Below are 12,740 nucleotides of genomic sequence, written 5' to 3' on the forward strand. Positions count from 1 at the left end.
CACATTTACAAGTAGATCTCCAGTGAATCTGCTCATGTGGAATCCACATTTATATGTGGATCTCCAGTGAAACTGCCATGTGGAATCCACAAATTTATGCAATCTTCATTGAAAGTGCTCATGTGGAATCCACATTTATATGTCGATCTGCATTTAAACTGCTTATGTAGAATCCACATTTATATGTCCATCTTCCGTCAAACTGCTCATGTGGAATCTGTATTTATATGTAGATGTCCCGAGAAAATGCTCATGTTGAATCCACATTTATAAGTAGATCTCCAGTCAAACTGCTCATGTGGAATCTACATTTATATGCAATCTCCAGTGAAACTCCTCATGTGGAATCCGCATTTATATGTAGATCTCCAGTGAAACTGCTCATGTGGAATCCGCATTTATATGTAGATCTGAAGTGAAACTGTTCATGTGGAAACTACATTTATATGCAATATCCAGTGGAACTGCTTATGTGGAATCCACATTTATATGCAATCTCCAGTGAAACTGCTCATGTGGAATCCACATTTATATGTGGATCTCCAGTGAAACTCCTCATGTGGAATCCGCATTTATATGCAGATATCCAGTGAAACTGCTCATGTGGAATCAACAATTATATGTAGAATGTTCACTGAAACTGCTCATGTTGAATCCACATTTTTATTCATCTCCAGTTAAACTGCTCATGTGGAATCCACATTTATATGTAGACCTCCAGTGAAACTGCTCATATGGAATCCACAATTATACGTAGAATGTCCACTGAAACTGCTCATGTGGAATCCACATTTTTATACATCTCCAGTGAAGCTGCTCATGTGGAATCCACATTTATATGTAGATCTCCCATGAAAATTCTCATGTTGAATACACATTTATAAGTAGATCTTCAGTGCAACTGCTCATGTGGAATCCACATTTATATGCAGATCTCCCCTGAAACTGCTCATGTGGAATCCTCATTTACATGTAGATCTCCAGTTAAACTGCTCATGTGGATTCCGCATTTATATGTAGATCTCCAGTGAAAGAGCTCATGTGGAATCCACATGTATTTGTAGATCTCCAGTAAAACTGCTCATGTGGAATCCACATTTATATGTAGATCTCCTGTGAAACTGCTCATGTGGAATCCTCATTTATAAGTAGATCTACCGCGAAACTGTTCATGTGAAATCCACATTTATATGTATTTCTCCAGTGAACCTGCTGATGTGGATTCCACATTTTTATGTACATCTCCAGTAAAAGTGCTGATGTGGAATCCACATTTATATATAGATCTCCAGTCAAACTGCTCATGTGGAATCCACATTTATATGTACATCTTCAGTGAAACTGCTCATGTGGAATCCGAATTTATATGTAGATCTCCCGCGAAACTATTCATGTGGAATCCACATTTATTTGTAGATCTCCCGTGAAAATGCTCATGTGGAATTCACATTTATAAGTAGATCTCCAGTGAAACTGCTCATGTGGAATCCACACTTTTATGCAATCTTCATTGAAAGTGCTCATGTGGAATCCTCATTTATATGTCGGTCTACATTGAAACTGCTTATGTGGAATCCACATTTATATGTCCATCTTCCGTCAAACTGCTCATGTGGAATCTGCATTTATCTGTAGATCTCCAGAGAAAATGCTCATGTGGAATCCACATTTATAAGTAGATCTCCCGTGAAACTGTTTATGTGGAATCTACATTTATATGCAATCTCCAGTGGAACTACTCATGTGGAATCCACATTTATATGTAGATCTCCCGTGAAAATTCTCATGTGGAATACACATTTATAAGTAGATCATCAATGAAACTGCTCATGTGGAATCCACACTTTTATGAAATCTTCAGTGAAACTGCTCATGTGGAATCCACATTTATATGTCAATCTACATTGAAACTGCTTATGTGGAATCCACATTTATATGAGATCTACATTGAAACTGCTTATGTGGAATCCACATTTATATGTCCATCTTCAGTCAAACTGCTCATGTGGAATCGACATTTATAAGTAGATCTCCAGTCAAACTGCTCATGTGGAATCCACATTTATATGTCCATCTTCAGTCAAACTGCTCATGTGGAATCTGCATTTATATGTAGATGTCCCGAGAAAATGCTCATGTAGAATCAACATTTATAAGTAGATCTCCAGTCAAACTGCTCATGTGGAATCTACATTTATATGCAATCTCCAGTGAAACTGCTCATGTGGAATCCACATTTATATGTGGATATCCAGTGAAACTCCTCATGTGGAATCCGCATTTATATGTAGATATCCAGTGAAACTTCTCATGTGGAGTCTACATTTATATGCAATCTCCAGTGCAACTGCTCATGTGGAATCCACATTTATATGCAGATCTCCCCTGAAACTGCTCATGTGGAATCCTCATTTACATGTAGATCTCCAGTTAAACTGCTCATGTGGATTCCGCATTTATATGTAGATCTCCAGTGAAAGAGCTCATGTGGAATCCACATGTATTTGTAGATCTCCAGTAAAACTGCTCATGTGGTATCCACATTTATATGTAGATCTCCTGTGAAACTGCTCATGTGGAATCCTCATTTATAAGTAGATCTACCGCGAAACTGTTCATGTGAAATCCACATTTATATGTATTTCTCCAGTGAACCTGCTGATGTGGATTCCACATTTTTTTGTACATCTCCAGTAAAAGTGCTGATGTGGAATCCACATTTATATATAGATCTCCAGTCAAACTGCTCATGTGGAATCCGCATTTATATGTACATCTCCAGTGAAACTGCTCATGTGGAATCCGAATTTATATGTTGATCTCCCGCGAAACTATTCATGTGGAATCCACATTTATTTGTAGATCTCCCGTGAAAATGCTCATGTGGAATTCACATTTATAAGTAGATCTCCAGTGAAACTGCTCATGTGGAATCCACACTTTTATGCAATCTTCATTGAAAGTGCTCATGTGGAATCCGAATTTATATGTAGATCTCCCGTGAAACTGTTCATGTGGAATCCACATTTATTTGTAGATCTCCCGTGAAAATGCTCATGTGGAATTCACATTTATAAGTAGATCTCCCGTGAAACTGTTGATGTGGAATCTTCATTTATATGCAATCTCCAGTGGAACTACTCATGTGGAATCCACATTTATATGTAGATCTCCCGTGAAAATTCTCATGTGGAATACACACTTTTATGCAATCTTCATTGAAAGTGCTCATGTGGAATCCGAATTTATATGTAGATCTCCCGTGAAACTGTTCATGTGGAATCCACATTTATTTGTAGATCTCCCGTGAAAATGCTCATGTGGAATTCACATTTATAAGTAGATCTCCCGTGAAACTGTTGATGTGGAATCTTCATTTATATGCAATCTCCAGTGGAACTACTCATGTGGAATCCACACTTTTATGAAATCTTCAGTGAAACTGCTCATGTGGAATCAACATTTATATGTCAATCTACATTGAAACTGCTTATGTGGAATCCACATTTATATGTCCATCTTCAGTCAAACTGCTCATGTGGAATCTGCATTTATATGTAGATGTCCCGAGAAAATGCTCATGTAGAATCAACATTTATAAGTAGATCTCCAGTCAAACTGCTCATGTGGAATCTACATTTATATGCAATCTCCAGTGAAACTGCTCATGTGGAATCCACATTTATATGTGGATATCCAGTGAAACTCCTCATGTGGAATCCGCATTTATATGTAGATATCCAGTGAAACTGCTCATGTGGAGTCTAAATTTATATGCAATCTCCAGTGAAACGGTTCATGTGGAATCCACAATTATATGTAGTTCTCCAGTAAATCTGCTATGTGGAATCCGCATTTATATGTAGATATCCAGTGAAACTGATCATGTGGAATCCACATTTACATGTAGATGTCCAGTGACACTGCTCATCTAGCATCCACATTTATATAGATCTCCAGTTCAACTGCTCATGTGGAATCCACATTTATATATGTATCTCCAGTGAAACTGCGATGTGGAATCCGCATTTATGTGTCGAAATCCAGTGAAACTGCTTATGTGGAATCCACATTTATATGTAGGTCTCCAGTGAAACGTCTCATGTGGAATCCGCATTTATCTGTAGATCTCCCGTGAAAATTCTCACGTGGAATCCACATTTATAAGTAGATCTTCAGTGAAACTGCTCATGTGGAATCCACACTTTTATGAAATCTTCAGTGAAACTGCTCATGTGGAATCAACATTTATATGTCAATCTACATTGAAACTGCTTATGTGGAATCCACATTTATATGTCCATTTTCAGTCAAACTGCTCATGTGGAATTTGCATTTATATGTAGATGTCCCGAGAAAATGCTCATGTAGAATCAACATTTATAAGTAGATCTCCAGTCAAACTGCTCATGTGGAATCCACATTTATATGTGGATATCCAGTGAAACTCCTCATGTGGTATCCGCATTTATATGTAGATATCCAGTGAAACTGCTCATGTGGAGTCTACATTTATATGCAATCTCCAGTGAAACGGTTCATGTGGAATCCACATTTATATGTAGTTCTCCAGTGAATCTGCTATGTGGAATCCGCATTTATATGTAGATATCCAGTGAAACTGATCATGTGGAATCCACATTTACATGTAGATTTCCAGTGACACTGCTCATCTAGCATCCACATTTATATAGATCTCCAGTGCAACTGCTCATGTGGAATCCACATTTATATGCAGATCTCCCCTGAAACTGCTCATGTGGAATCCTCATTTACATGTAGATCTCCAGTTAAACTGCTCATGTGGATTCCGCATTTATATGTAGATCTCCAGTGAAAGAGCTCATGTGGAATCCACATGTATTTGTAGATCTCCAGTAAAACTGCTCATGTGGAATCCACATTTATATGTAGATCTCCTGTGAAACTGCTCATGTGGAATCCTCATTTATAAGTAGATCTACCGCGAAACTGTTCATGTGAAATCCACATTTATATGTATTTCTCCAGTGAACCTGCTGATGTGGATTCCACATTTTTATGTACATCTCCAGTAAAAGTGCTGATGTGGAATCCACATTTATATATAGATCTCCAGTCAAACTGCTCATGTGGAATCCGCATTTATATGTACATCTCCAGTGAAACTGCTCATGTGGAATCCGAATTTATATGTAGATCTCCCGCGAAACTATTCATGTGGAATCCACATTTATTTGTAGATCTCCCGTGAAAATGCTCATGTGGAATTCACATTTATAAGTAGATCTCCAGTGAAACTGCTCATGTGGAATCCACACTTTTAGGCAATCTTCATTGAAAGTGCTCATGTGGAATCCGAAATTATATGTAGATCTCCCATGAAACTGTTCATGTGGAATCCACATTTATTTGTAGATCTCCCGTGAAAATGTTCATGTGGAATTCACATTTATAAGTAGATCTCCCGTGAAACTGTTGATGTGGAATCTTCATTTATATGCAATCTCCAGTGGAACTACTCATGTGGAATCCACATTTATATGTAGATCTCCCGTGAAAATTCTCATGTGGAATACACATTTATAAGTAGATCTTCAGTGAAACTGCTCATGTGGAATCCACACTGTTATGAAATCTTCAGTGAAACTGCTCATGTGGAATCAACATTTATATGTCAATCTACATTGAAACTGCTTATGTGGAATCCACATTTATATGTCCATCTTCAGTCAAACTGCTCATGTGGAATCTGCATTTATATGTAGATGTCCCGAGAAAATGCTCATGTTGAATCAACATTTATAAGTAGATCTCCAGTCAAACTGCTCATGTGGAATCTACATTTATATGCAATCTCCAGTGAAACTGCTCATGTGGAATCCACATTTATATGTGGATATCCAGTGAAACTCCTCATGTGGAATCCGCATTTATATGTAGATAACCAGTGAAACTGCTCATGTGGAGTCTACATTTATATGCAATCTCCAGTGAAACGGTTCATGTGGAATCCACATTTATATGTAATTCTCCAGTGAATCTGCTATGTGGAATCCGCATTTATATGTAGATATCCAGTGAAACTGATCATGTGGAATCCACATTTACATGTAGATGTCCAGTGACACTGCTCATCTAGCATCCACATTTATATAGATCTCCAGTGCAACTGCTCATGTGGAATCCACATTTATATGCAGATCTCCCCTGAAACTGCTCATGTGGAATCCTCATTTACATGTAGATCTCCAGTTAAACTGCTCATGTGGATTCCGCATTTATATGTAGATCTCCAGTGAAAGAGCTCATGTGGAATCCACATGTATTTGTAGATCTCCAGTAAAACTGCTCATGTGGAATCCACATTTATATGTAGATCTCCTGTGAAACTGCTCATGTGGAATCCTCATTTATAAGTAGATCTACCGCAAAACTGTTCATGTGAAATCCACATTTATATGTATTTCTCCAGTGAACCTGCTGATGTGGATTCCACATTTTTATGTACATCTCCAGTAAAAGTGCTGATGTGGAATCCACATTTATATATAGATCTCCAGTCAAACTGCTCATGTGGAATCCACATTTATATGTACATCTCCAGTGAAACTGCTCATGTGGAATCCGAATTTATATGTAGATCTCCCGCGAAACTATTCATGTGGAATCCACATTTATTTGTAGATCTCCCGTGAAAATGCTCATGTGGAATTCACATTTATAAGTAGATCTCCAGTGAAACTGCTCATGTGGAATCCACACTTTTATGCAATCTTCATTGAAAGTGCTCATGTGGAATCCTCATTTATTTGTCGGTCTACATTGAAACTGCTTATGTGGAATCCACATTTATATGTCCATCTTCAGTCAAACTGCTCATGTGGAATCTGCATTTATCTGTAGATCTCCAGAGAAAATGCTCATGTGGAATCCACATTTATAAGTAGATCTCCCGTGAAACTGTTTATGTGGAATCTACATTTATATGCAATCTCCAGTGGAACTACTCATGTGGAATCCACATTTATATGTAGATCTCCCGTGAAAATTCTCATGTGGAATACACATTTATTAGTAGATCATCAATGAAACTGCTCATGTGGAATCCACACTTTTATGAAATCTTCAGTGAAACTGCTCATGTGGAATCCACATTTATATGTCAATCTACATTGAAATTGCTTATGTGGAATACACATTTATATGAGATCTACATTGAAACTGCTTATGTGGAATCCACATTTATATGTCCATCTTCAGTCAAACTGCTCATGTGGAATCGACATTTATAAGTAGATCTCCAGTCAAACTGCTCATGTGGAATCCACATTTATATGTCCATCTTCAGTCAAACTGCTCATGTGGAATCTGCATTTATATGTAGATGTCCCGAGAAAATGCTCATGTAGAATCAACATTTATAAGTAGATCTCCAGTCAAACTGCTCATGTGGAATCTACATTTATATGCAATCTCCAGTGAAACTGCTCATGTGGAGTCTACATTTATATGCAATCTCCAGTGAAACGGTTCATGTGGAATCCACATTTATATGTAGTTCTCCAGTGAATCTGCTATGTGGAATCCGCATTTATATGTAGATATCCAGTGAAACTGATCATGTGGAATCCACATTTACATGTAGATGTCCAGTGACACTGCTCATCTAGCATCCACATTTATATAGATCTCCAGTGCAACTGCTCATGTGGAATCCACATTTATATGCAGATCTCCCCTGAAACTGCTCATGTGGAATCCTCATTTACATGTAGATCTCCAGTTAAACTGCTCATGTGGATTCCGCATTTATATGTAGATCTCCAGTGAAAGAGCTCATGTGGAATCCACATGTATTTGTAGATCTCCAGTAAAACTGCTCATGTGGAATCCACATTTATATGTAGATCTCCTGTGAAACTGCTCATGTGGAATCCTCATTTATAAGTAGATCTACCGCGAAACTGTTCATGTGAAATCCACATTTATATGTATTTCTCCAGTGAACCTGCTGATGTGGATTCCACATTTTTATGTACATCTCCAGTAAAAGTGCTGATGTGGAATCCACATTTATATATAGATCTCCAGTCAAACTGCTCATGTGGAATCCACATTTATATGTACATCTCCAGTGAAACTGCTCATGTGGAATCCGAATTTATATGTAGATCTCCCGCGAAACTATTCATGTGGAATCCACATTTATTTGTAGATCTCCCGTGAAAATGCTCATGTGGAATTCACATTTATAAGTAGATCTCCAGTGAAACTGCTCATGTGGAATCCACACTTTTATGCAATCTTCATTGAAAGTGCTCATGTGGAATCCTCATTTATATGTCGGTCTACATTGAAACTGCTTATGTGGAATCCACATTTATATGTCCATCTTCAGTCAAAGTGCTCATGTGGAATCTGCATTTATCTGTAGATCTCCAGAGAAAATGCTCATGTGGAATCCACATTTATAAGTAGATCTCCCGTGAAACTGTTTATGTGGAATCTACATTTATATGCAATCTCCAGTGGAACTACTCATGTGGAATCCACATTTATATGTAGATCTCCCGTGAAAATTCTCATGTGGAATACACATTTATTAGTAGATCATCAATGAAACTGCTCATGTGGAATCCACACTTTTATAAAATCTTCAGTGAAACTGCTCATGTGGAATCCACATTTATATGTCAATCTACATTGAAACTGCTTATGTGGAATCCACATTTATATGAGATCTACATTGAAACTGCTTATGTGGAATCCACATTTATATGTCCATCTTCAGTCAAACTGCTCATGTGGAATCGACATTTATAAGTAGATCTCCAGTCAAACTGCTCATGTGGAATCCACATTTATATGTCCACCTTCAGTCAAACTGCTCATGTGGAATCTGCATTTATATGTAGATGTCCCGAGAAAATGCTCCTGTAGAATCAACATTTATAAGTAGATCTCCAGTCAAACTGCTCATGTGGAATCTATATTTATATGCAATCTCCAGTGAAACTGCTCATGTGGAGTCTACATTTATATGCAATCTCCAGTGAAACGGTTCATGTGGAATCCACATTTACATGTAGATGTCCAGTGACACTGCTCATCTCGCATCCACATTTATATAGATCTCCAGTGCAACTGCTCATGTGGAATCCACATTAATATGCAGATCTCCCCTGAAACTGCTCATGTGGAATCCTCATTTACATGTAGATCTCCAGTTAAACTGCTCATGTGGATTCCGCATTTATATGTAGATCTCCAGTGAAAGAGCTCATGTGGAATCCACATGTATTTGTAGATCTCCAGTAAAACTGCTCATGTGGAATCCACATTTATATGTAGATCTCCTGTGAAACTGCTCATGTGGAATCCTCATTTATAAGTAGATCTACCGCGAAACTGTTCATGTGAAATCCACATTTATATGTATTTCTCCAGTGAACCTGCTGATGTGGATTCCACATTTTTATGTACATCTCCAGTAAAAGTGCTGATGTGGAATCCACATTTATATATAGATCTCCAGTCAAACTGCTCATATGGAATCCGCATTTATATGTACATCTCCAGTGAAACTGCTCATGTGGAATCCAAATTTATATGTAGATCTCCCGCGAAACTATTCATGTGGAATCCACATTTATTTGTAGATCTCCCGTGAAAATGCTCAAGTGGAATTCACATTTATAAGTAGATCTCCAGTGAAACTGCTCATGTGGAATCCACACTTTTATGCAATCTTCATTGAAAGTGCTCATGTGGAATCCGAATTTATATGTAGATCTCCCGTGAAACTGTTCATGTGGAATCCACATTTATTTGTAGATCTCTCGTGAAAATGCTCATGTGGAATTCACATTTATAAGTAGATCTCCCGTGAAACTGTTGATGTGGAATCTTCATTTATATGCAATCTCCAGTGGAACTACTCATGTGGAATCCACATTTATATGCAGATCTCCCGTGAAAATTCTCATGTGGAATACACATTTATAAGTAGATCTTCAGTGAAACTGCTCATGTGGAATCTACATTTATATGCAATCTCCAGTGAAACTGCTCATGTGGAATCCACATTTATATGTGGATATCCAGTGAAACTCCTCATGTGGAATCCGCATTTATATGTAGATATCCAGTGAAACTGCTCATGTGGAGTCTACATTTATATGCAATCTCCAGTGAAACGGTTCATGTGGAATCCACATTTATATGTAGTTCTCCAGTGAATCTGCTATGTGGAATCCGCATTTATATGTAGATATCCAGTGAAACTGATCATGTGCAATCCACATTTACATGTAGATGTCCAGTGACACTGCTCATCTAGCATCCACATTTATATAGATCTCCACTGCAACTGCTCATGTGGAATCCACATTTATATGCAGATCTCCCCTGAAACTGCTCATGTGGAATCCTCATTTACATGTAGATCTCCAGTTAAACTGCTCATGTGGATTCCGCATTTATATGTAGATCTCCAGTGAAAGAGCTCATGTGGAATCCACACGTATTTGTAGATCTCCAGTAAAACTGCTCATGTGGAATCCACATTTATATGTAGATCTCCTGTGAAACTGCTCATGTGGAATCCTCATTTATAAGTAGATCTACCGCGAAACTGTTCATGTGAAATCCACATTTATATGTATTTCTCCAGTGAACCTGCTGATGTGGATTCCACATTTTTATGTACATCTCCAGTAAAATTGCTGATGTGGAATCCACATTTATATATAGATCTCCAGTCAAACTGCTCATGTGGAATCCGCATTTATATGTACATCTCCAGTGAAACTGCTCATGTGGAATCCGAATTTATATGTAGATCTCCCGCGAAACTATTCATGTGGAATCCACATTTATTTGTAGATCTCCCGTGAAAATGCTCATGTGGAATTCACATTTATAAGTAGATCTCCAGTGAAACTGCTCATGTGGAATCCACACTTTTAGGCAATCTTCATTGAAAGTGCTCATGTGGAATCCGAATTTATATGTAGATCTCCCATGAAACTGTTCATGTGGACTCCACATTTATTTGTAGATCTCCCGTGAAAATGTTCATGTGGAATTCACATTTATAAGTAGATCTCCCGTGAAACTGTTGATGTGGAATCTTCATTTATATGCAATCTCCAGTGGAACTACTCATGTGGAATCCACATTTATATGTAGATCTCCCGTGAAAATTCTCATGTGGAATACACATTTATAAGTAGATCTTCAGTGAAACTGCTCATGTGGAATCCACACTGTTATGAAATCTTCAGTGAAACTGCTCATGTGGAATCAACATTTATATGTCAATCTACATTGAAACTGCTTATGTGGAATCCACATTTATATGTCCATCTTCAGTCAAACTGCTCATGTGGAATCTGCATTTATATGTAGATGTCCCGAGAAAATGCTCATGTTGAATCAACATTTATAAGTAGATCTCCAGTCAAACTGCTCATGTGGAATCTACATTTATATGCAATCTCCAGTGAAACTGCTCATGTGGAATCCACATTTATATGTGGATATCCAGTGAAACTCCTCATGTGGAATCCGCATTTATATGTAGATAACCAGTGAAACTGCTCATGTGGAGTCTACATTTATATGCAATCTCCAGTGAAACGGTTCATGTGGAATCCACATTTATATGTAATTCTCCAGTGAATCTGCTATGTGGAATCCGCATTTATATGTAGATATCCAGTGAAACTGATCATGTGGAATCCACATTTACATGTAGATGTCCAGTGACACTGCTCATCTAGCATCCACATTTATATAGATCTCCAGTGCAACTGCTCATGTGGAATCCACATTTATATGCAGATCTCCCCTGAAACTGCTCATGTGGAATCCTCATTTACATGTAGATCTCCAGTTAAACTGCTCATGTGGATTCCGCATTTATATGTAGATCTCCATTGAAAGAGCTCATGTGGAATCCACATGTATTTGTAGATCTCCAGTAAAACTGCTCATGTGGAATCCACATTTATATGTAGATCTCCTGTGAACCTGCTGATGTGGATTCCACATTTTTATGTACATCTCCAGTAAAAGTGCTGATGTGGAATCCACATTTATATATAGATCTCCAGTCAAACTGCTCATGTGGAATCCACATTTATATGTACATCTCCAGTGAAACTGCTCATGTGGAATCCGAATTTATATGTAGATCTCCCGCGAAACTATTCATGTGGAATCCACATTTATTTGTAGATCTCCCGTGAAAATGCTCATGTGGAATTCACATTTATAAGTAGATCTCCAGTGAAACTGCTCATGTGGAATCCACACTTTTATGCAATCTTCATTGAAAGTGCTCATGTGGAATCCTCATTTATTTGTCGGTCTACATTGAAACTGCTTATGTGGAATCCACATTTATATGTCCATCTTCAGTCAAACTGCTCATGTGGAATCTGCATTTATCTGTAGATCTCCAGAGAAAATGCTCATGTGGAATCCACATTTATAAGTAGATCTCCCGTGAAACTGTTTATGTGGAATCTACATTTATATGCAATCTCCAGTGGAACTACTCATGTGGAATCCACATTTATATGTAGATCTCCCGTGAAAATTCTCATGTGGAATACACATTTATTAGTAGATCATGAATGAAACTGCTCATGTGGAATCCACACTTTTATGAAATCTTCAGTGAAACTGCTCATGTGGAATCCACATTTATATGTCAATCTACATTGAAACTGCTTATGTGGAATACACATTTA

Source organism: Narcine bancroftii, chromosome 14 (assembly GCF_036971445.1).
Source record: "Narcine bancroftii isolate sNarBan1 chromosome 14, sNarBan1.hap1, whole genome shotgun sequence".
NCBI classification, from domain to species: Eukaryota; Metazoa; Chordata; class Chondrichthyes; order Torpediniformes; family Narcinidae; genus Narcine; species Narcine bancroftii.